General features: G+C 42.7%; 1 long non-coding RNA gene across 17 annotated transcripts in view; it reads right to left on the bottom strand.

The window, feature by feature from the left end:
- The window catches only part of LOC110597422 (uncharacterized), a 201,062-nt gene that overhangs the window by 169,518 nt on the left and 5,476 nt on the right, over window positions 1-26,068 (bottom strand). For all 17 annotated transcript variants that reach the window (XR_013437327.1, XR_013437333.1, XR_013437334.1 and 14 more), the window contains exon 6: window positions 1-26,068. This exon is cut by the window's left edge and continues 12,267 nt beyond it. This is a non-coding gene — a long non-coding RNA (uncharacterized LOC110597422).

Raw genomic sequence — 26,068 nt, 5'->3', positions numbered from 1 at the left:
AATCTACTAGATGAAATAATCACAGAAAACTTTCCAGAATTAAAAAAGGAAACAGATATTCAAATTGTAGATGCAGACAGGACACCGAACATACAAAATCACAGTAGACCAACGCCAAGACACATTGTTATGAAGATATTCAATATACAGAACAAAGAGAAAATATTAAAAGCTACAAGAGAAAAGAGAAAGATTACATTCAGGGGTAAACCAATAAGGTTAACAACGGACTTCTCAACTCAGATGCTGAAAGCGAGAAGATCCTGGAATAACGTATTTCAAACACTGAAAGACAATGGATGCCAACCAAGAATTCTGTACCCAGCAAAATTAAGCTTCAGATACGACAACGCAATAAAAATCTTTCACGATAAACAAAAACTAAAAGAATTTGCAGCCAGAAAACCAGCGTTGCAAAGCATCTTGAGCAAAACACTTCACGAGGAAGAAACGGAAAACAATAACCAAAGCCAACAGTGGGAAGTACCTCAGTAAAGACAGACGGAGGGGGGAAAACTAATCATGGTGAAACAAACGCAATTAAAAAAAAATGAGATAAATAATCAAATATGGCTGGAAGTAAAAACCATATATCAATAGTAACTCTAAACATTAATGGTTTAAACACTCCAATAAAGCGACATAGGCTGGTAACATGGATCAAAAAAACAAATCCAACAATATGCTGTCTCCAGGAGACTCACCTGACTGGAAAAGACATACACAGGCTGAAGGTGAAAGGTTGGGAAAAAATATACCACGCACACACTCCTCGCAAGCAAGCAGGGGTGGCCATCCTCATATCGAATAAAATCAACTTCAAGACTAAGTTAATCCAAAGGGATAAGGAAGGACATTATATACTGTTAAAAGGAACCATTAAACAACAAGACATAACAATTATCAATATTTATGCACCAAATAATGGCGCTTCGAAGTTTATAAAACAAATTCTCCTCAAGTTCAAGAATCAAATAGACCACAACACAATAATAATGGGTGACTTCAACACACCTCTCTCACCATTGGACAGAACCTCCAAGCAAAAGTTGAATAAAGAAACTATAGACCTCAATACCACAATCAATAACCTAGACTTAACTGACATATATAGAATATACCAACCATCATCGAATGGATATACTTTTTTCTCAGCAGCACATGGATCCTTCTCAAAAATAGACCATATATTATGCCATAGGGCAACCCTCAATAAATATAAAGGGGTAGAGATTATACCATGCATTTTATCTGATCATAATGGATTGAAACTGGAAATTAATGATAAAAGAAGGAAGGGAAATTCCAATATCACATGGAAATGAACAATATGTTACTGAATGATCAAAGGGTTACAGAAGACATAAAGGAGGAAATCAAAAAATTCTTAGAGATAAATGAAAATGCAGACACAACCTATCGGAATCTATGGGACACAATGAAAGCAGTTTTAAGAGGGAAATTTATCGCCTGGAGGTCATTCCTCAAAAAAAGGAAAAACCAACAAATAAATGAGCTCACACTTCATCTCAAAGCCCTAGAAAAGGAAGAGCAAAACAATAGCAAATGCAGCAGAAAGCAAGAAATAATTAAAATCAGAGCGGAAATCAATGAAATTGAAACAAAAGAAACTATCGAAAAAATTAACAAAACTAAAAGTTGGTTCTTTGAAAAAATAAACAAGATTGACAAACCTTTAGCCATGCTAACGAAGAGAAGAAGAGAGAGAACTCAAATTACTAACATAAGGGATGAAAAAGGCAATATCACAACAGACGCCACAGAAATACAGAAGACAATTAGAAACTATTTTGAAAACCTATAAAACTATTTGAAAACCAATAAAATAGAAGATAGTGAAGACATCAATAAATTTCTTAAGACATATGATTTGCCCAGACTGAGTCAGGAGGACACACACGATTTGAACAGACCAATATCAATGGATGAAATTGAAGAAGTAATCAAAAGACTACCAACCAAGAAAAGCCCAGGACCGGATGGGTATACAGCGGAGTTTTACAAAACCTTTAAAGAAGAATTAATACCAATACTTTTCAAGTTATTCCAGGAAATAGAAAAAGAGGGAGTCCTTCCAAATTCATTCTATGAGGCCAACATCACATTGATTCCGAAACCAGACAAAGACACATCAAAGAAAGAAAACTACAGACCAATATCTCTGATGAACCTAGATGCAAAAATCCTCAATAAAATTCTGGCGAATCGGATACAAAGACACATCAAAAAAATTGTGCACCATGATCAAGTAGGATTCATCCCTGGGATGCAGGGATGGTTCAATATACGGAAATCAATAAATGTAATTCACCATATCAATAGACTTAAAGATAAGAACCATATGATCATCTTGATAGACGCAGAAAAAGCATTCGACAAAGTACAGCATCCCTTTATGTTCAAAACATTAGAAAAACTAGGGATAACAGGAACTTACCTCGATATTGTAAAAGCTATTTACGCTAAGCCCCAGGCTAGCATCATTCTGAATGGAGAAAAATTGAAGGCATTCCCCTTAAAATCAGGAACAAGACAGGGATGCCCTCTATCACCACTTCTATTCAATATAGTTCTCGAAACACTGGCCAGAGAAATTAGACAAACGAAAGAAATTAAAGGCATAAAAATTGGAAAGGAAGAACTTAAATTATCACTATTTGCAGATGACATGATTCTATACCTAGAAGACCCAAAATGGTCTACAAAAAAACTACTAGAACTAATAAATGAATTCAGCAAAGTGGCAGGATATAAAATCAACACGCACAAATCAAAGGCATTTCTGTATATCAGCAACAAAACCTCTGAAATGGAAATAAGGAAAACCACTCCATTCACAATATCCTCAAAAAAAATAAAATACTTGGGAATCAACCTAACAAAAGAGGTGAAATATTTATACAATGAAAACTACAGATCCCTAAAAAGAGAAGTAGAAGAAGATCTTAGAAGATGGAAAGATATACCCTGTTCATGGATAGGCAGAACTAACATCATAAAAATGGCAATATTACCAAAAGTCCTCTATAGGTTTAATGCAATGCCAATCAAAATTCCAATGGCATTGCTTGTAGAAATAGATAAAGCAATCATGAAATTCATATGGAAAAATAAAAGACCCAGAATAGCAAAAGCAATTCTAAGCAGGAAGTGTGAATCAGGTGGTATAGCAATACCAGATTTCAAACTATACTACAGAGCAATAGTAACAAAAACAGCATGGTACTGGTACCAAAACAGGCGGGTGGACCAATGGTACAGAATAGAGGATATAGAGACTAATCCACAAAGTTACAACTATCTTATATTTGATAAAGGGGCTAAAAGCATGCAATGGAGGAAGGATAGCATCTTCAACAAATGGTGTTGGGAAAACTGGAAATCCATATGCAACAAAATGAAACTGAATCCCCTCCTCTCACCATGCACAAAAATTCGCTCAAAATGGATCAAGGACCTTGATATCAAATCAGAGACTCTGCGTATGATAGAAGAAAAAGTTGGCTACGATCTACATATTGTGGGATAAGGCTCCAAATTCCTTAACAGGACACCCATAGCACAAGAGTTAATAGCAAGAATCAACAAATGGGACTTACTTAAACTAAAAAGTTTTTTCACAGCAAGAGAAACAATAAGAGAAGTAAATCGGGAGCCTACATCATGGGAACAAATTTTTACCCCCCACACTTCAGATAGAGCCTTAATATCCAGAGTTTACAAAGAACTCAAAAAATTAGACAATAAGACAACAAATAACCCAATCAACAAATGGGCCAAGGACCTGAACAGACATTTCTCAGAGGAGGACATACAATCAATCAACAGATACATGAAAAAATGCTCACCATCTCTAGCAGTCAGAGAAATGCAAATCAAAACTACCCTAAGATACCATCTCACTCCAGTAAGATTGGCAGCCATTATGAAGTCAAATAATAACAAGTGCTGGCGAGGATGTGGGGAAAAGGGTACTCTTATACATTGCTGGTGGGACTGCAAATTGGTTCGGCCAATTTGGAAAGCAGTATGGAGATTCCTGGGAAAGCTAGGAATGGAACCACCATTTGACCCAGTTATTGCCCTTCTTGGTCTATTCCCTGAAGACCTTAAAAGAGCGTACTACAGGGATACTGCCACATCGATGTTCACAGCAGCACAATTCACAATAGCTAGACTGTGGAACCAATCCAGATGCCCTTCAATGGATGAATGGATTAAAAAATGTGGCATTTATACACTATGGAGTATTACACAGCACTAAAAAATGACAAAATCATGGAATTTGCAGGGAAACGGATGGCATTAGAGCAGATTATGCTCAGTGAAGCTAGCCAATCCCTAAAAAACAAATACCAAATGTCTTCTTTGATATAATGAGAGCAACTAAGAATAGAGGAGGGAGGAAGAGCAGGAAGAAAAGATTGACATTAAACAGAGGCACGAGATGGGAGGGAAAGAGAGAGAAAAGTGGAATTGCATGGAAATGGAAAGAGACCCTCATTGTTATAAAAAACTATATAAAAGAGGTTGTGAGGGGAATTGGAAGAAAAATAAGGAGAGAAATGAATTACAGTAGATGGGATAGAAAGAGAAGATGGGGGGAGGGGGATAGTAGAGGATAGGAAAGGTAGCAGAATACATCAGTCACTAGTATAGCACTATGTAAAAATGTGAATGTGTAACCTATGTGATTCTGCAATCTGTATTTGGGGTAAAAATGGGAGTTCATAACTCACTTGAAACTATTGTTCGAAGTATGATATGTCAAGAGCTTTGTAATGTTGTGAACAACCAATAAAAAAAAAAAAAGAAATGCCAGTAACATGGACATCATTCTTGGAAAGCTGCAGGAATTGAGCAGAGACAAGCCCACAGAACAACCACTTGGGCTACAAGCAACAAGGCCACAGGGGCAGGCAGACACAAGACCTTTGGGAAGAACATCATAATGCCATGTGTTTCAGATATGGACACAGAACTAGAGGACCTGTTTGACCAGCTGGATTTTGGTCTTGCTCTGATCCTATCCCTTCTTTCTTTGCCCCTAATTTTTTGAATGAAATGTTTACTTTGTACCCATTATATATTGGGTAATAGTAAATTGCTTTTAATATTATAAGCTCACAATGATAGATTGCATTGAGCCTCAGAGAAGACTTTGGACTTGAACTCTGAGCAGTCTTGGAACTGTTCAGACCATGGAGACTCCTGGGAATGGACAAAATGTACTTTGCATTGTGAGATGGTTGTGAGCTTTTGGGGGCTAGGTGTGGCATGTTATGTTTAGGATGTGGGGTGTCCCCCAAAAGCTCACTTGTGAGACAATGCAAAAGGTTCAGAGAAGAAATTACTGGGTCCTAAGAGCATTACTTCAATAAGGAATTAACTGAGTGATAACTGAAGGCTGGTAGGGTGTGACTGGAGAGGTAGGACGTTGGGGACATTTATTGGGGGTATATATTTTATTTTATTTTTGTAGTTGTAGATAGACAGCATGTCTTTATTTTATTTATTTTTATGTGATGCTAAGGGTCAAACTCAGTACCTCATGTGTGCAAGGCAAGCACTCTGCCACTGAGCTACAGCCCCAGCCCAGGGTATATATTTTATATCTTGTGAATGGAGTTTCCTCTCTCTACTTTCTATTTATCCTATGAGCTGCTCCACTCTTCCATCATGATTTCTGCTTCACCTTGAGCCCTGAGGAGTGGAGCCAGTCTTCTCTGCACTAACACCTCTAAAACTGTGTACCTTCAAATAATCTTTTCCTCCTCCACAGTTGTTTTGTTCAGGTCCTTACATTAAACCAGCAAAAAAGCTGACTAAAACAACTCGACTTAGATGCTAAAGAAGTTCCCAAACCCCACTGAGAAGCTGTTGAAGGCGTTTAGCCTCATGGAAGACCCAGGGACAAAAACAAACAAACAAAAAAAACAACTGAAAGATTCTCTGAGCCCCTGTAAGCCATTGGGGTAAGCCACACTGAGATCCTAGAGAAAGCCCTGAGCTCACACTAAGAAACATGTGGTGACCCTGAAATCCACTGACACTGCAGAAGGCCTGGAGCATCACAGTGACAATGGGAATCTCCCTGAGTTTCAATGACACACTGGGCAAGAAATTATTCCCTACTGACAAAGGTGAAGGCCATTCTTTAGCCACGATACTGTGGAAGAATCTAAGTACCACTAGAGAGTGTGCAGAGTTCGTTAAGCCATTGAATCACTTGGGTAGGCCCTAGGCCTCACTAAGACTCTTGGGAAGGCCCTGACACAGTCAACCTCTAGGGAAGATATTGAGCACAAATATGATGGTGGGAATGAAATTTTTCTCCATGGAGACCCTGGGCAAGGCCTGGATTTATTAAGAAATCCCTAAAAACCCTGAAACTAATGTTTCTTTTGGGAAGATTCAGAGACTTGCTCTGAGCCTAAAGGAAGCACTGAGCCTCATGGAGAACATGTAAAAGATCCTAAAGACAAAGAGGACTCTGAGGATGGCTCTGAAATCCATGAGCCCCAGAAAAAGTCAATAAGACCTATTAAAACCATGTGATGTTCCTGAGTATAGTGGTGCCCCCTCCTCCACCAATGAAGTTAAATTAAGCTTCTCCAGGTACCTTCAACATATCTGTTCTTATTAAGAGAATATCAGAAAAAAACTCTGGCAAAAAAATCCCAAATGTGGTTAGACTTCCTATTTACGCTGTCTTGTAAAACCTAGTTTGGCAAAAGACTCTGTGATGTTACTTCTGCTTTTGTGGTAAACCATATAACCTCTGACTAACCTAAAAAAAAAAAAAAGTGAGACAAAAGCACTCTCTATGACGTCAAAGAAAACAAGATACTTTTAACTCCAGCAAAAGTGGAAATCCAAGCCCCTCCTCCCAGTGGGTATAAAGTTCAAAGAGTTTCTAGACTCATGGTTCAGTGGAGGAAATTTCAGGATATAGCCACACTCTGAACCAGCTGCTGCCAATAAACCTTCCTTCTGCTAATTCCTCAGGTGTGCAGCCTCATCTGTCCTGCATTTTTGGCAATCCACATGGGATGGAAATGGTGAAGTTGCCTCTCTTGTCTCTGGAGTCTGGGATGTTGGGGAACATCGTTTCCCCTTAGCACACCACAGAGGCAACTCTACTGAAGGAGGAATGACTCACCTGACATCTCAGAGCTGCCACCTGAAGCACAACAGAACCCATGAGGAGAAGGATCCAGGAATAGGGAACGTGGAGCACCACCTGACCAAACAGGTAGGTCCCAGGTTCTTCAGTGGTATCCCATCTGACTTCAACCAAGAGGCCCACATAGGTGGAAGAGAGGCTTGTTCAACATATAAGGGTCCTGAATAACCTCCAAAAGGAGTTGGAGCCAAAAATGATCCAAGGAGTCACCTAGTTAGTCTCTGTTTGGGGTCAGCAAGCCTACACCTGGATCTATGCCTTGCTGTCTGATATCCAAAATGTCTCTAAGCCTCTGAGATAGGTGCTGATTATCAGTGTAACTTAGGAAGACTATAGCTTCACTGAGTGCCTGGGAAGGAATTTCACCACAATGACTCTGCAGAAGGACCTGGGCAACCACTATCACCCTGCAGAATGCCTTGAGAAATAGTGAGATTGTGGGCTGGGCCTGAGTTACCACTCTGACCCTGGGAATGGCAATAACCTCACAAAGAACCTGAGGAAAGTGTTGAGATTCACTGAACCCTGGCAAAGACGCTAAAACCATTGCATCTTTATGCATCTGTATAAGCCATGAGGAGACTCTGGGTATAGCATTGAATATAACTGAGACAGTGCAAAAGGCCCTGCAAGAAACTGAGAGCCTGGTCATGGTCATGGTTTCCACAGAGGCCCTGGGCAAGGCCTCTGGCTCTTTGAAAACCTGGGGAACATCCTGAATCACACTGGGAGGCTCAGAATGTCCAAGAGCTCAAATGAATGCACAAGGAAGTGAAGGATCACACTAAATATCTGGGGGACACTGTGCACACCACTGTGACAATAGAGAAGACCATGAAACTCACTGAGACCTGGGCAAGAACCAGGGGATTACAATAAACACTCAACCTGGGAAAGGCGCTGAGATGAGTGAGACTCTGGCAAAATCTCTGAACTTGATGACATTTGGGGGAATTATCTGAGACCTGGTGAGACTCTGAGAATAGCACAGAACATGACTGAGAATTTGCAAAAGGCCCTGAGTAATACTCAGAGTCTGGTAATGGCCATGAGTTCCACTGAGGCCCTGGGTGAGGCTTTTTCTCTTTGGAAACCTGGGTAACACCCTGAACCACACTGAGATAATACAAATGTCCATGAGCTGAACTGAATGCATGAGGGAGGGAAGGAGAACACTAAGATTCTGAAAAACACCCTGAGCTAAACTGTGAGACTGTAGAAGATTATGACATCCACTGTGACCCAGGGCAAGAACCCACAATCCACTGAGTCATTACCAGAATGTGTGCTTCCTTGGTGACCTGCAAAAACCCTGAAATCCAGTGAAACAGTGGGAAAGCTCAATTAAAATATCATAAATATTCTGAATGCCAAGAGACTCTTTTGAAAGCTTTAAATCACAGAAACACAAGAAAAGCATCTGAATACCCCTGAAATTCCATGAACAGCATTGAGACACAATAAAATTTTGGAGATATTTTAGATACTTACAGATACTACAGATACACTGGGAAATGCACTGACATCCATTAAAGCGTGGGAAAACCATGAGCTTCATTGTTGAGCTTAAAAAACACTGAAACAAGGCAATCCTAGGAAAGATCCACAACCCACCTTGACCCTGGTGGAGGCCCTGAAACAAGGTGTGAAACTATGTATTGAATGTCTTTAACCCACAGAAGTTCTGGTTGGGGGGACTCTGAGACCCAATCATACCTGGCATCTCAAAAAAGACCCAAGAGAATTCCCTGAGCACCTGTAAGTCATGAGAAAAGCACTGAGCCAGACTGAGACCCTAGAAAAAGCCCTGAGCCTATACGTGTAAGCATGGGGTACTCCTGAGTGCTGCTGACACATTGGAAAGGCCCTGAGTACCATTATACTAATGGGGCTATCTCTCTGTTACAGTGACACACTGGGCAAGGATCTATTCCCCAATGAGACACTAGGGAAGGCCACTTATTTTCTTGAATACTGTGGAAGATTCCACAATCCCACTTAGAAGCTGGTAGAAGACCTCAACTACAGTGTAATATACTGAAGACCTTTAGCATCACAGATGATTGGGGAAATAATTTGAGAGTCAGTAATATCTGAAATATCAAAAAAGACCCTAGAAAATATTCTGATCCCATGTAAGTTACTGGGGAGAGCACTGATCCAGACTGAGATACTGGAAAAAGCCCTGAAATTACGGTAAAAAATATGGGTAGTCCTGAGTGCCAGTGACACAGTAGGGAATGTCCTGGCACCATTATAAAAGTGGGAATATCTCTGTGTTACAATGCTACACTGGGCAAGGCTGTATTCCTCAGTGAGATATTAGCAAAGGCCATTCCCTCACCCCACAAACCACCCCAGAATGCTGTGGAGAAATTGGAGGACCACTACATATTGTGCAGAGTTCTTCAACCCACTGAAATAGTAGGATAGGACTTAGGTCTTATCAAGATTCTTAGGAAGGCTGAGATACTCAGTCAAACTCTGGGGAGGATGCTGAGCATCTTCATTTGCAGCTGTGAAGCTGTAAATGGCACATACCTCCACAGAGACACTGGGCAAGGTACTGGGATTCATTGAGAATCCCTGAATGCCCCTGGATCCAGTGTTTCCTTGGGAAGATTCAGAGACTTTCTTGAGAGTGAAAAAAACACCAAGCATCCTGGAGATTTTGAGAATAACTCTGAGCCTCTTACCAAAGTGTTAAAAAAAACAACAACAAAAAACAAAACAAAAAAAAAACATGAAATAATAGACACCCTGAGGTTGGCTCTGAAACATAGTGTTCTTCTGCAAAAAGACAGTGACACCAGTTGAGAATCTTAAGAAGACCCTGAGCACATGGTGAAATTGTGAATGGTGCTGATGTGTACTGAAAACCTGGGAAGGCACTGAGATTACTAAGACTTTGGGAAGGTTGTGCACACATCTGTCAACCTAAGGAAGGCCCTTCACGTTCCTAAGAATATGAAGACAATTATCAACACAATTGAGACCACAGTGAATGGAACTAACCAATCAGACAATGTAGAAGCCTCAGCATCTTAAACACTGGGCAGGAGTCCATGCACCCTGAATAGCACATGGGCTCTTCTAAACAACAATGAAATTCTGAAGAAGGCCTTGAGCTCCCTGAGCATCTAAGGTATGTCCTGAGGCGCTCTGACACTTGGAAAGACCCTGAGCCCCTCTGAAATCCTGAGTGTCACAAAGATTTTGGGGTAGGCCCTGATCATCAATGTAAACTGGGAAGACTATGGATTTACTTAGTACCTCAGAAGGCAGTGATATCATTAAGACTGCAGAAAACCCTGGGCACCACTGGGACCCTGAGAAAGGCCCTGAGACCCAGTAAGTCTCTGTGTTTTCCCTGAGAAACTCTGTGACCCTGGAAATGGCAATAAACTCAACTGAGAACATGGGAAATGTGCTGAGATTTACTGAGACCTTGGCAAATACTAAGAACCCCGTGTGTCTTTAGGGAATTATCTAAGCCCAGGTGAGAGTCGGGAATAGCACTGAACATGACTGAGACTCTAAAAGGCCCTGAGGAAAACTGAAAGCTTGGTGATGAACATGAGTTCCACTGAAGCCCTGGGTAAGACCTTCAGCTCTTTGAATAACTGGGGAACATCATAACCTGAGGAGGTGGGAATGTCCAAGAGCTCAACTGAATGAGTGAGGAAGGAAAGAAGAACACTAAGACTCTGGGGGAACTCTCTGAGCATGACTGTGACTAAAGGAGTCCATGAAACCCACTGAGACCTGGACAAACCCCTCAATCCATGAACCAGTAGCAGAGTCCATGAGCCTCCTTTGTGACCTGCAAAATCCCTCAATTTCATTGATACACTGAAAAAATCCCTGAATACCACGAAGAAAGCAGTGAAGGCCCTGAATGCCAAAAGAAATATTTGAAGGTCTTTGAATGACACAAACTCATGGAAAGCACCTGAACACCCCTGAAATGTAATGGAGTGTCCTGAGTCACAATGAATTCCTGAGGTTGTTCTGAGGATTACACATAAACTGTGAAGGCTTTGTGGTTCTAGAAGGATGATTGGGAGACCCATGAGCTTCATTGTTGAGCTTGAGAAACACTGAGACACAAGGACACACTGGGAAAATCTACTACCCCATGTAGTCCATGGGGGAGGCCCTGGACATTACTGTAAATCATTACTGTAATTACTGTGAGGCCTTTAGCCTCACAGAAGCTCTAGGGAAGAATCAGAGACACGTCATACCTGAGATTTTAAGAAAAAGGCTACTGTCTTCCCTGAGCCCCTGTAAGTCATTGGGGAAAGCATTGAGCCAGATGAAGAGTGGGGAGAATACCCTGAGCTTACACTGAGAAACACAGGCTAGCCATGAGTGCCCCTGGCACAGTGAAGAAGGCCCTGAGAACAAGAATGATAATGGGAATATGTCCATGTTACAAGGACACCAGGGGCAAGGTTTGATTTCCCAATGAGACTAGTGACGGCCATTATTTTCCCAGAATAGTGTAACAGAATCTGGGCACCATTTGATTTTTGTAGAATTGTAAAGACCACTAAAAGAGTAATAAGTCCCTAGGCCTCACTGTGATATTTGGGCAGGCCCTGACACACAGTCAAACACTGGGCAACCTGCTGAGCAGCAGTGTGAAGCAGAAAGTGAAGTTTAGCTTAACTGAGAACCTGGAAAAACCCTGGGATTCACAGAGGAATGCTGAATAGCACTGAAGCCTGTGTTTCTTTTGGAAGGTTCAGAGCCTGGCTCCAAGGCCAGAAGAAGCACTGAGCATTACTGAGCCTCATGGAAAATGGGTCAAAGATCCTGAAAGAATAGGAGCCTCCAGGTTGGCTCTAAAACTCAGTGTTCCTCCTCAAAAGCAATGAGACCTAGTTATATGTTTTCGAGGGCCCTGAGCACATGGTGAAATTGTGAACAAGGCTGATCTTCACTGAGATGCTGGGAAGGCAAGGAGGAAAATAAGACTTTGGGAAGGTTGTGCACACATCTATCCATGGAAACAGGGTCCTTCACTATTTTCAGAATATGAAGAATGTTTTAAACTGCAATGAGACTACAGTGAATAAAATGAAAGTGAGTTTTTTGTTTCAGACTTGAGCATCATGTAAACACTGGGCAGTATTCCAATGAGTACCATGAAGACTACGTGGACTTTTATAAACAAGACAGAAATCATGTGGAAGGCCCTGAGCCCTCCTGAGTGTCTAAGGGATGTCTGAAGGCTCACTGACAATGAAAAAGACCGGACCCCTCTGTAACCTTAAGTGTCACTAAGACTCTGGAATAGGCCCTGATTATCTGCATGACCTGGGAAGGTTACAGCTTCACTGAGGGTCTGGGAAGACAATAGAACCACTGACCCTATGAAAATAAGCCTTGAATACCACTGTGACCCTGAGAAATGTCCTGTAAGTCATTTAGACACTGGAAAGGCCCCTGAAAGAGCAATGAACTCGACTGACAACCTGGAAAAAGGTGTTGAGATTTACCGAGACTCGCAAAGTCTCAGAAACCAATAAGTGTTTGCAAACCTATCTAAGCCCTGGTGAGGCTTTGGGAATAGCACTGCAAATGACGGAGACATTGCCAAAGGCCCTAAGAAAAATTGAGCATGGTAATTGCCATGAGATCCACTGTGGCCATGGGCAAGTCTTTTGGATTTTGAAAGCTGGGGAACATCCTGACCCTCACTGAGATGCTGGGGATATCACAAATCTCAACTGGATGCACAAAGAAAATAAGCAGAACATGAAGGCACTGGGAAAACACCCAGAGCACGAGCATGAGACTGAAGGAGACCAGGAAAGCCATGAGACCATGGGAAAGGACTCACAGTCCACTAAATTAGTGCCAATGCCCAGGAGCCTCCTTACTGACCTGCAAATTCCTGAATTCCAGTGGGATACTGTGAAAAATCCTGAACAACAATCAGAACCCTGAGAGCCCAAAATGCCAAGAAAAAGTTTTGGACTCAAGCAAGCAAACTCACGGAGAGCTTTGGAATGCCACTGCAATTCTATGGACAGCTCTAAGTCACAGGGAAATCCTGGAGATGGTGGTGAACCCAACAAACACACTGTGGAAGGCTTTGAGGTCTAATAAGGTACATGGAGGGTCATGATCGCTATATTGAGTGAGAAGAGCATGGAGACACAAAGAGACCCTGGGAAGGCTCCACAATCCCTCCAGATCCTGACATGGGCCCTGAACCCCACTGTAAATCTCCCGAAGGTCTCTAACCACACAGAAGCTGTGGGGAACAACAGGAGGCCCAACGACAACTGAGATCCCCAACAAGAGCCCAGTGAGTTCCCCGAGTGCCTCCAAGTCATTGGAGAACACTGAGCTGGACTGCGACCTGGAGAAACCCTGAGCTGACATCAAGAAACATGGAGAAGCCCTGAGTGCCTGTGACGCAGTGGGCAAGGCCCTGAGCACAGCCATGACAATGTGAATATGCCTGTGTCACAAGGACACGGGGCAAGTACACATTTCCCAATGAGACACTGGTGAATGCCATTATGTTCCCAGAGGAGTGCAAAGCATCTGAGCACTACTCAGTATTTTGTAGTGGTCTAAAACCCAATGGAAGAGTAGCAACCTGGTAGGCCTCACTGCCATATTTGTACAGACCCTGTCACAGCAAACACTGGGCCACATCATGAGATCACCTGTGAACCTGAAAATGGAGTTTAGCATCACTGAAAATCTGGGAAAACCTGGGATTCATTGAGTAACTCTGAATGGAACCAAAGGCAGTGTTTTCTTTGGATGATTCAGAGGAAACCTTAAATAATAATGACCTTTTAACTTGGCTCTAAAATTTAGTGTTCCACTTCAAATCACCACGAAACCTATTGAGACTTTGGTAAGGTTCTGAGCACATGGGGACATTGTGAATTGTACTGATCTGCACTGAGAGCCTGGGAAGCTAAAAGACACACAAATTATTGGAAAGTTGTGCACACATCTGTCCAATGTGTGGAAAGTTGTGCACACATCTGTCCAATGTGAAGGAAAAGTCCATCCCTCAAATGAATAAGGTTCCCTTAAGATTCTACAAATATGAAAAATATTTCAAACCCCAATGAGACCACAGTGGACAAAATTTATGAATGTGAGATGCTTTGGGAAGACTAGAGCATACTTGGAAAACTGGTCAATAGGTCACTCAGTACCAGGAAGACTAGGTCAACATCTATAACAACACAGAAATCACAAGAAAAGACTAGAGTCCTCTGGAGTGTCTGTGGTAGGCCCTGAGGCACATGGCAATGCAAAAGTCCCTGAGCTTTTCTAAAACTCTCAGTGTCCCTAGGACCCTGTGGGAGGCCCTGATCATGTGAGTAACCTGGGAAGACTAGAGCTTCTTGAGTGCCTGGGAAGGCAATCCCACCATGAAGATTTTGCAAAGAAAGTTTGAACATCACAGTGACCCTGAGAAATGCCCTGAGGCTCACTTAGACTCTTATCTGGACCAGAGACACACAGTGACCTTGGGTGAGCAATGAAGTCCACTGAGAACTTTAAGAAGGTTCTGAGATTGACTGACACTCTGGCAAAACCTCTAAAATCAGTGTGTCTTTGAGAAACTCGTCAGCCATGGTGACACTCTGTGAATAGCATGGAAAATGACTGACACAATATAAGAGGCCCTAAAAAACATCTGAGAGCCTCATAGTGGCCATGAGTTCCACTAAGGCCTTGGGCAAGTCCTTTGGCTCTTTGAAAATCTAAGCAATGTCCTGAACCACACTGAGATGTAGGGAATCACCAAGTCTAAAATTGCATGCACATCAATGAAAGTAGAACACTCAGTCTTTGGGGGAGCTCACAGAGTATAACTGTAAGACTGGAGGAGACCATGCAAACCACTGAGATGCTGGGCAAAACCCCACAATCCAATGAATCTGTACCACTAAACATGAGCTTTCCTACTCACCTGCAAAAACCCCAAATTTCAGTGAAACAGTTGGGAAAGCACTAAATACCAATTAGAAACCAAATAAGGCCCTAAATGCACAGAGACCTTCTAAAGGCATGTGAGTAACCCAAACTCTTGGAAAGCTGGTGATATCACATCAAACTAGTATAAAACCCAGAGTCACACTGAAATCCTGGACACAGTTATAAGCACTACAGATACACTGTGCAGGGCACTGAGGCCCACTAAAGGACAAGGAAACCCCAGAAGCTTTATTATTGTGCTGGAAAAATGTTACTGTGTCCCAAAGCTCAACAGAATGCATGAGGCAGTTCAGGAGAACCCTCAGTCACTGGAGAGATACCCAGACCAGGAGTGTGAGATTTGTGGGAAAGACCCACAACCCCACTTTGATCCTGGTGGAAGCTTTGAAACCTACTGTCAAGCTATTTATTGAAAGCCTTTAGCCTCTCAGAAGCTCAGGAGAAAAATCTGAGAATCAATCATATCTGAGTTCCCATTAAAGGCCTCAGAGAAATCCCTGAATCTCTGGATGTCATTTCTCAATACACTGAGCCAGACTGAGACCCTAGACAAAGCCCTGAGCTTACACTCAAAAACATGAGGGAGGGGCTGGGGTTGTGGCTCAGAGGTAGAGCACTCACCTAGCATGTGAGAGGCACTGGGTTTGATCCTCAGCACCACATAAAGTAAAATAAAGATATTATGTCCACCTAAAACTAAAAAATAAATATTAAAAAAACAAGCAAAACATGAGGGAGCCTGAGTGCCACCCATACAGTGGGAAAGGCCCTGAGCCCATAAGGAAAATCTGAATATCTCTCAGTTATAATGGCTCACTGGGCAAGGCTCTATTACCTATTTAAAGTCTTGTGACACCCCTGTTTTCTCAGAATGCTGTGGAAGAACTTGAGCACCACTAGATGGCATGCAAAGTTCTTCAATCCACTGATATAGTAGGGTGTGCCCTAGGAGTGACTAGGATTTGGGGGAAGGCTGACACACATTCAAACACAGTCATCTCTGGGGAAGATGCTGAGCCATCCTGTGCTTCTGCAAAAGGCATGGAACTTCACAGAGACTCTGAAAAAGCCCTGGGATTTATAGAGCAAGGCTCAAGTTCCCTGGGCCCAGTGTTTCCTGGGAGAGGATTCAGAGACTCACCCTGAGTCTGGAAGAAACTCAGAATGAATGGAGACTTTCAGAAGACATCTAGCCCTCAGAGACAACCTTGAATAAATTCTGAAAGAAGAGGAGACTCTCAGGATGGCTTTCAAACACAGTGTTCTTGTGCCTAATACACTAAGAGCTTCCAGAACCTTGGGAAGGCCCGGAGCACATGGGAAAACTGTGAATGGTGCTGATATGCACTGAGGGCCTGGGAAGACTAGGAGAACACTGAAAGTCATGGGAAGTTTGTACACACATCTGTCCACTTAAGGAAGGGATCTCAACTTCTGAAGGTTTGTAAGACTGTTTTGAACACTACTGTGACCACAGTGAATGAACCTGATCCATCTCAGACTATTGATGATATACATCTGAACACTGGGGTCTATTCAAAGTCCCATGAAGATCAAGTAGACCTTTCTAAACAAGACAGAAGTTCTGGCGAAGGCCAGGAGCCCTTTCTGGATTTGAGGGTAGACCCAGAGATCTACTGACACCAAGAAAAACCAGGAGCCACTCGGATACCTAGAGTAGGGTAGGCCCCAATCATCCATGTGACCTAGAAAGACTAGAGTTTTAATGTGTGCCTGGAAAGGCAAGGACAACACTAAGACTCTGCACACACCCCTGGGTACTCCAGTGACCCTGGAGAATGCCCTGACACTCACCTCAACTCTGAAATGGCCCTGAGCAACACCATGACCATGGGAATTGCAAGGAACTCTTCTGCAACCCTGGGCCAAGTGCTGGGATGGACCGAGACCCTGGCTGAAACTCTGAAAACAGTGCATCCCCAGGGAACTATCTCAGCAGTAATGGAACCCTGGGAATGGCATGGAAGATGACTGAGACTCTGGAAAGTCCCTGAAATAACTGACATCCTGAAATGTCCATGACTTTCACAGTGGCTTAGAGCAAGGCCTTTGGCTCCTTCCAAAGCTGAGGAACTTCTGGAACTGGACTGAGATGTGACTGTGTCCCAAAGCTCAACAGAATGCATGAGGCAGTTCAGGAGAACCCTCAGTCACTGGAGAGATACCCAGACCAGGAGTGAGATTGGAGATGACCATAAAAACCACTAAGACCCTGGGAAAGGAGACACAGTTCACTGGATTACTTCTCAGAGTCCAGCAGCCTCCTTGGTGACCTGCCAGCATCCTGAATTCCAGTGCAACAGAGCGAAAAGCCCCAAACAATAATTAGAACCCAGTGAAGGCCCCAAATACCAAGTGACAGTTTGGGAGGCCTTTGAAGCAAACCAACTCACGGAAAGCATCTGAACACCACGGTAATTCTACAGAGAGCTCTGAGTCACAGTGAAATCCAGGTGATGATGCTGAGAACAAAAGACACACTGTGGAAGTCATGGAGGCCCTGGAAAGAACATGGGAGCGTCATGTTCGCCATTCTGGAGTGGGAAGAGCACTGAGACATGAGGAGACCCTGGGAAAGCTCCACAAACCCTCGAGATCCTGACTGGGCCCTGAACCCATGTCAATCTCTTGAAGGCCTTTGGCCTCACAGAAGCTCTGAGGAATAATTTGATGCCCAATCCCACCTCAGATTTCCAAAAGAGCCTAGGGAAGTCCCTGAGTGCCTGTAAGTCTGTGTGGAATGCCCTGAGCCACATTCAGATGCTGGAGAAAACCTGAGCTTACTTTCAGAAATTTGGGGTAGCCCTGAGTGCCACTGACACACTGGGCAAGGCCCTGAGCACCACAAGGACAATGGGAAGCTCTCCATGTCATGAGGTCACAAGACACAAGGCTCCATTCCACAGAGACACTGGTGAATGCTCTTCATTTCCCAGAACAGTGTGGGAAAATCAGAGCTCCACTCGATAGTGTGTAGAGTCTAAAGCCCCCTGAAAGTCAAGCATAGGCCCTAGGCCTCTCTATGGTTTGTAAAAGTTCTTGACAGAAAATCAGAGTGCAGGGAAGATGCTGAGCATTACTGTGAAGTTCAAAATGGCATTTAGCTTCCCAGAGACCCTGGGAAAGCCCTGGGATTCACTGAGAAAGCCATCAGAGTGCTGAAGCCAGTGTTTCCTCTGAAAGAGTCACAGCCTTGTGCCCAGGCTTGAAGCAGCACTGAGCATCAAGGAGACTCTTACAACAGATTTGAGACTCATGGACAACCTGTCACAGACCCTGAAATCATAGGAGCCACAGATGTGGGGGCTGAACTCAGTTTAACCCTGCAAAATGCCATGAGACCTCTTGTGACCTGTGGCAAGGCCCTGAGCACATGGTGGAATGGGGACTTGTGCTGATCTGCACTGAGAGCCTAGAAGGCCAGGAGAACAATCAGACTGTGGGGAAGGCTGTGCACATACTAATGGAAGTGCCCTTCACCTTTCTACAAATAAAAACAATGTTTTGAACCCTAATGAGAGCACAGTGAATAAAGCTCATGAATGTGAGATGCCTTGGGAAGATTCAAGTATCTTTGGAAACCTGGACAATAGGTCAATCGGTACCATGAAGACCATGTGGACCTTTGTAAACAAGACATTGTGAACAGGAGAGAAGTCCTGGGGAAGGCCTTGAACCTCCAGAGTGTGTTGGGTAGGCCCTGAGGCACATGACAGTACAAAAGACCCTGAGCTCCTCTGAACCCCTCAGTGTCCCTAAGACGCTGTAGTAGGCCCTGATCATGTGAGTAACCTGGGAAGACTACAGCTTCTTGAGTGCCTGGGAAGGCAATGGCACCACTAAGATTCTGTAAAGAAACTTTGAACATCACAGTGACCCTGGAAATCCCTTGAGGCTCACTAAGACTCTTATCTGGACCAAAGATACACTGTTACCTTGGGTGAGAAATGAGGTCCACTGAAATCCTTAGAAAGGTGCTGAGATTGACTGAAGCTCTGGCAAACCTCAGAAAGCAGTCTGTCTTTGGGAAGCTATCTCAGCCATGGAGACACTCTGAAAATAGCACTGAAAATGAGTGAGACACTATAAGATGCCCTAAAAAACATTGCAGAGCCTCTAATGACCATGAGTTCCACTAAGGCCTTGGGCAAGTCCTTTGGCTCTTTGAAAACCTGAGGAGCATCCTGAAGCACACTGAGATGCAAGGAATGTCCAAGAGTACAATTGCATGCATGGTGAATGAAAGAAGAACACTGAGACTCTGGGGAGCTTGCAGAGTATGACTGTGAGACGGGAGGAGACCATGCAACCCACTGAGATGCTGGGCAAAACCCCACAACCCAAGGAATCTGTACCAGTGTACATGGCTTTCTTACTGACCTGCAAAAGCTCTGAATTCCAGTGAAAGAGTTGGAAATGGCCTGAACACTATTAGAAACAAATGAAAGCCCTGAATGCCCAGAGACATTTCTGAAGCATGTGTCACCCAAACTCATGTAAAGCTGGTGACCTCACATCAAATTAGTGTACAACCCATGTGACTCTGAAATCCTGCACACTGTTTGAGCACTACAGATATACTATGCAGGGCATTGAGAGGCCCACTAAAGAATAAGGAAACTCCAGGAGCTTTATGGTTGTACTGGAAAAGCATTAAAACACAGGACACCCTGGGAAAGATCCACAACCCCACATTGATCCTGGTGGAAGCTTTGAAACCTACTGTCAATCTAAAGGCTTTATTGAAAGCCTTTAGCCACTTAGAAGTTCAGGAGAAAAATCTGAGGATCAATCATACCCGATTTCCCATTAAAGGCCCCAGAGCAATCCCTGAGCCCCTGGATGTCATTTCTCAATACACTGAGCCAGACTGAGACCCTGGACAAAGCCCTGAGCTTACACTCAAAAACATAGGGGAGTCTGAGTACCACCCATGCAGTGGGAAAGGCCCTGAGCCCCACAAGGACACTGGGAATATCTCCCAGTTACAAAGACACACTGGGCAAGGCTCTATTTTCTATTTAAAATATTGTGACACCCCTTGTTTTCTCAGAATGCTGTGCAAGAACCTGAGCACCACTAGATGTTGTGCAAAGTTCTTCAATCCACTGATACAGTAGTGTGTGCCCTAGTCATGACTAGGATTTGGGGGAAGGCTGTGACACACATTCAAATACACATACCTCTGGGGAAGATGCTGAGCCATCCTGTGCTTCTGCAAAAGGCATGAGACCCAGAGGAAGCCCTGGGATTCTTAGAGCAAGGCTCAAGTTCCCTGAGCCAAGATTTCCTGGGAGAGGATTCAGAGGCTCACCCTGAGTCTGGAAGAATCACAGAGTGAATGGGGATTTTGAGAAGAGAACTAGCATTCAGGGACAATCTCAAAAGATTCTAAAAGAAGAGGAGACACTCAGGGTGGTTTTCAAACACAGTATTCTTGTGCCAAATACACTAAGAGCTTCAAGAACCTTGGGAAGGCCCCAAGAACATGGGGGAAACTGTTAATGGTGCTGATATGCACTGAGGGCTTGGGAAGGCTAGGAGAACAGTGAGAGTCGTGGGAAGTTTGTACACACATCTGCCATCTTAAGGAAGGGACCTCACCTTCCAAAGATTCTGAAGAATATTTTGAACACTACCCAACAATAATTTTAAGTAAAAATTCCTCATCCTTATGAAACCAGATTTAAAGATAGGTAGTGAGAAACTCTTGTGTCTCCATTTTTGGAAATCAAGCTCTACCTCAGAGCAAAGCCTGTCCAAGGAAGAGGGCATGACCCTTTTCCTTGGAAAATCCCACAGAGCACTCCTAGGCACATACCCACCCTGCTGAGTTGTTTGTCTGCAAATAACAGGAGAGATCTATGGTGCCAGGTGTCCCTGACTTAGTTAGTGTAGGTGAGTAAGCAACCCCCTAGCAACCTCCAATCAGCATGAGACAGGGAAAATACTTGGGATGCCTGATGACCCCCTACTAGTTTATGGTGATTGATAACATGTTGGGAAACCATGTTGTTAAGCACCTACATCCCTCATGGATTAACCCCATCAGTTCAAATAAATGCCCCTCTTGTACTAACCAATCACCCTTACCCAACTTTTTCCCACCAGTAAATGTGCTAATCAATGTTGAGTTGTTGTTTGACTTTCTCTTGGTGTGAAATGATTTGCTGAGTGTTGTTTTGAGCCATAAAGTAACCCCCAAACCTATGAAATCTCACTGAACAAAGGACCAGGACTCACTCCCTGGGACCTCTGCATCAGAATCAGTTGTGAGTCCAGGCTCAAGCTTGCAATAAAGACTCTTGTGTGATTGCATGGGATTTGGCTCATGGAGGTCTACTGGGGTCCCAAGAATCTGGCATTACAGGTAGCTAGTGTAGTTAGGTAAATCAGGTCTAATATTGAGTAAAATAAAGAAAATGGAGGCCATTATCAAGAATAAAGTCCAGGACACCAGAGCAGCACTTGGGGAAATTGAAATGTTAATGTCCCCAAGGCCCAGAGCCCATCCTAAGGAAATGTTAATGAAGCAGCTCCCAGCAAACAGGGAGGTGCTAATCCAAAAGCCACTCCAGGCCCTTCCTGCCCAGATTACTCCTTCAGCCCACCTGTCTCCCACCTTTAGGGCCTTCCCACCTGCATTCTATCACTGAGAAATAAAAGGAAACAAAAGACATGAATGTGAGAAAGCTGAAAGAAGACCTTAGCTTATAAAAGAGGGAAGACTTCCCCTTACACAGATTCCCCTTCTTCCAACAGGGAGAAGTCTTTTTGCTCTCCTTTGTACACTTGCCTTGGTGAGCTTCTCTGGTGTTATACTTCAGCATTGGGGAAGCAGGCACTCCCCAGCAGTACACAGAGGTAACACATTAATACTAGATCTGATGATAATGAAAAATTTTCCCAAATTGGTAGGTGAAAAACTACTTGTTCTTCAATTTTATTTTAATTAGTAGTAATAATAGTTTTTTCTATACTAAACATATATTTATTATTTTAAAAATGTGTCTATTTATATCTTCCAGGGCCCTTTATAGACGTCACAACTCCTAAGTTAAAAAGTCTGCCTCTCACTTAATTTCAAGTAAAGGTAATCAAATTCATTTAAAGTTAAGTTCAAAAGATAAACTTTTATTATATAACTCTCTATATTCTTTAACAAAAACTAGTATACATGGGGATTAGTTATATAAATTATATTTCTTAACTCATAGCTATTATAATAATTAAATATATTCTTACTCTTGTTAATTTTGTATTGTATTTTCCCTACAAACCTTACAAGTTTTGATTGTTAATACACAAACAATACACAACTATCAATTCTAACATAATGAGTTAATTTAAAACAGTAAGTCTATTACCTATAGAACAAACAAGTTCTAAAACTGACTTTCAGCATCTATACTGACTCCGTATTCTATTGCTCAGCCTATTACTAGAGACAAAATCAAATCTCACATTTGGGAAAAACTAGACTTTCTTGTAGTGTAATGCCCTTTTCAGTTCAATAACATTAACTTTAATGATTTTCACATGCCTAACAAGTAACTTTTGACAATTCTCTTGCCCAGACAAAAATATTTATTCAGTCACTTCTTATTATTTAAATATTTGTACAATACCAGGCCATTGTCTACAATCTAAGGCTAATTATTCTCCAACTTATATCAATTATTTTCTTCAATTAAAAAAAATAAGTTAAAGTTGGACACAGTATCTTTACTTTTATTTAATTTTTTATGTAGTTATTAGGATTGAACCCAGGACCTCATGCATGAGGAGGCAAGTACTTCACCAGAAATCTGTGGGAACAACCTGAGCATGACTGTAAGAATGGAGGAGACTAGGATCTGAGCCATGACCCACATGCACTGAATGCACACCAGAGTCCATGACCCAGCTTAGTGAGATGCAGAAGACCTGAATACCAGTGATACACTGTGAAAACCTCAACACCACTTAGAAACCAGTGAGGCCCAGAAAGCCAAGAGACATTTTTGAAGGCCTTTGAATCACACAAACCCACGAAAATCATCTGAACACACCTGAAATGATAAGTACAGTCATGAGTCACACAGTAACCCTGGAGAACACTGTGGAAGGCATTGAGGCCCACTAAGGAACAAGGAAAAGCCATGAGCTTCATTGAAAATTGGGAAAAGTACCCAGACTCATGGAAACTGAGGGAAATGTTCAAAACACCACATTGACTTTGTATACATGGGGATTAGTTATATAAATTGTATTTCTTAACTCATAGCTATTATAATAATTAAATATATTCTTACTCTTGTTAATTGGTGGAGGCACTGAAACCCATTAAAAATATATATACTAAAGTCCTTTTGCATCACAGATGCTGTGGAGTAAATTTGAGTCCCAATTATATCTAAAATTTCAAAAAATGACCCTACAAAATTCTCTTACCCCTGTAAGTCATTGGGAAAAACACTGAGCCAGACTGGAAACTTGGAGAAAGCCACAAGTTTATACCAAGAAACATGTGCTACCTTGAATGCCTACAAAAGAAAGAGGAAGCCCTGAGCACCACTATGACACTGAGAGTATCTCCATGTTACATCAACACATTGGGCAAGGCTCTATTCCCCAATGAGTCACTAGGGAAAGACATTATTTTTGTAGAATACTGTGGAAGTATCTGAGCACCACTGGAGGTTGTGCACAATTTTATAGTAACTGAAATAGTTCCATAGGACTGAAGCCTCACTACAATATTTAGAAAGTCCCTGACACACAAACCCACTGAGAAAGATGGCAAGCACCAATTTGATATTGGAAATGGCAATTACCTCCACAGAGACCCTGTGATAGGCCCTGGGATAAGAGAAGCCAAGTCATTCAAGGATGATACCAGTCCTGCAAATGTGTCCCCCATGATGCTCAATGCCACAGACACCCCTGTGACGCCCATGAGAAAAATTTTGTGGGACTGGAAGCCATGAAAAATTATGATGAGGTCTATGACTGAATGGGCTCCATTCTTTTGGGCCCCCAGAAGCCTATGGTTCAAATGCTTATCGAGAACAAACATATGGACTTTATGGTAAATGCTAGGGCTCACCATTTGGTTGTGACCCAACCTATGGGCCCACTTTCAAAGAAAGAAACCACAATTGTGAGGACCCCAAAAAACAAAACAGATTATCCTTTCCTTCATCACAGCATTGAAATTCAGGGTCATAAAGTAGTCCAAAAATTTCTATACATGCAAGATTGCCTAGTTCAATTGATAGTTTGAGACTTGGTAGGAAAGCTCCAAGCCCACATAACTGTTGATGCAAAAGGCCAGTCACTGGTATCATTGAGAAAACCTGAAGCAAATATTTTAACCCTCACAATTCCCTGGGAAGAGGAGTGGCAACTCTTCAGCCTAGTAGAAACATCACAAAAGGAACTAGGCATTCCTTTCCAACTACAAGAAGTATAGACAGAGGACAACCCACCTTGACTAGCCCAAAACTTTCTCCCAGTGGTGATGAAATTTAAACTTGGGGCATATTGGAAACCTAAGACAACATCTTATTTCTTATACAGCAAAATTTGGAATTCAAAAATATTTGGACACACTTTTACAATATGGAATTCTCAGAACTCAACAATCACCATGAAATACACATCTTTTGCCTGTCCGGAACCAGAAACTGATGATTATTGGCTAGTCCAATATTTACATGCAGTAAATCAAGCCACAGTCACCTTACATCCTGTGGTTCCCAATCCACATAATCTCCTAAGTCTGCCCCCAGCTGAGGTGGGCTATTTCACATGTCTGGACCATAAAGATGCTTTCTTCTGCATACCACTTGTACCAAAGAGTCAGCTACCCTTTGCTTTCCAATGAGAAGACTCCAATGGGAACAAAGGCCAATTGGCCTAGACTAGGTTACCACAAGGTTTCAAAAACTCACCAACCATCTCTGGGATGGTGCTGGCCTCTGACTTAAAAGCCTTTCCTGCAAAACAATGTGGATGCACATTGTTCCAATATGTAGATGATCTGTTCCTGGCTGGAGCAACCAGAGAAGATGGCAAAAGAGGAACACAGCTGCTTCTCACTCTCCTGTGTAAGGCTGGTTACAAAGTTTCAAAAAAGAAAGCCCAGATCTGTCAAGAAAAGTAAAGTACCTTGGTTTCTGTATGACTCGGGGACAGTGGCAACTGGGCTACAAGAGGAAACAGGTCACCTGCTCAATTCCTGTCCCTTCAACCTGCTGTCAAATCAGAGATCTTTGGTGCCACTTAATTCTGCTGTGTATGGATCCCCAACTTTTCAGTTATGGCAAAACCCCTCTGGAAAGGCCCAGGAAGGAAAGAACAGGATCTGCTGTTTGGAGGGCCAACAAAACAAAAGGCCTTTGAGGACACTAAAGAATCACTCACCAATGCACCTGGACTAGGACTCCCTGACCTCACAAGCCTTCTTCCTTATGTCCATGAATGGTATGGAATAGCTGTAGGGGTCCTGACTCAAATGCTGGGAATATGGCACGTCCAGTGGCCTATCTATGTAACCAGCTGGACTCCGTATGTAGCCCAAGGCTGGCCACCTTGCTTATGGGCCCTTTCAGTCATGGCCCTTCTGGTGTTGGAAGCTAATAACCTGGCTATGAAACAAGAATTAGGTGCCCATGTTCTTCATTAATTTTGACATTATTAGAGTACAAAGGATAATGTTGGCTGAATAATGAAAGAATGGTCAGTTACCATTGGGTGGGAAAGCAAGCCTTTTTCTTAAGATGGAAGCTGTTGCTTAAGATGGTTATCCAGATGCTAAGCAAGGAACTTCCACTGGGTAAGAGAGTCTTTATGTAGTAAAGTTGAATATAT

Source organism: Ictidomys tridecemlineatus, chromosome 4 (assembly GCF_052094955.1).
Source record: "Ictidomys tridecemlineatus isolate mIctTri1 chromosome 4, mIctTri1.hap1, whole genome shotgun sequence".
NCBI lineage: Eukaryota > Metazoa > Chordata > Mammalia > Rodentia > Sciuridae > Ictidomys > Ictidomys tridecemlineatus.
Note: the sequence above shows the minus strand (reverse complement) of the source record. Positions and strands in the feature narration are given on the sequence as shown.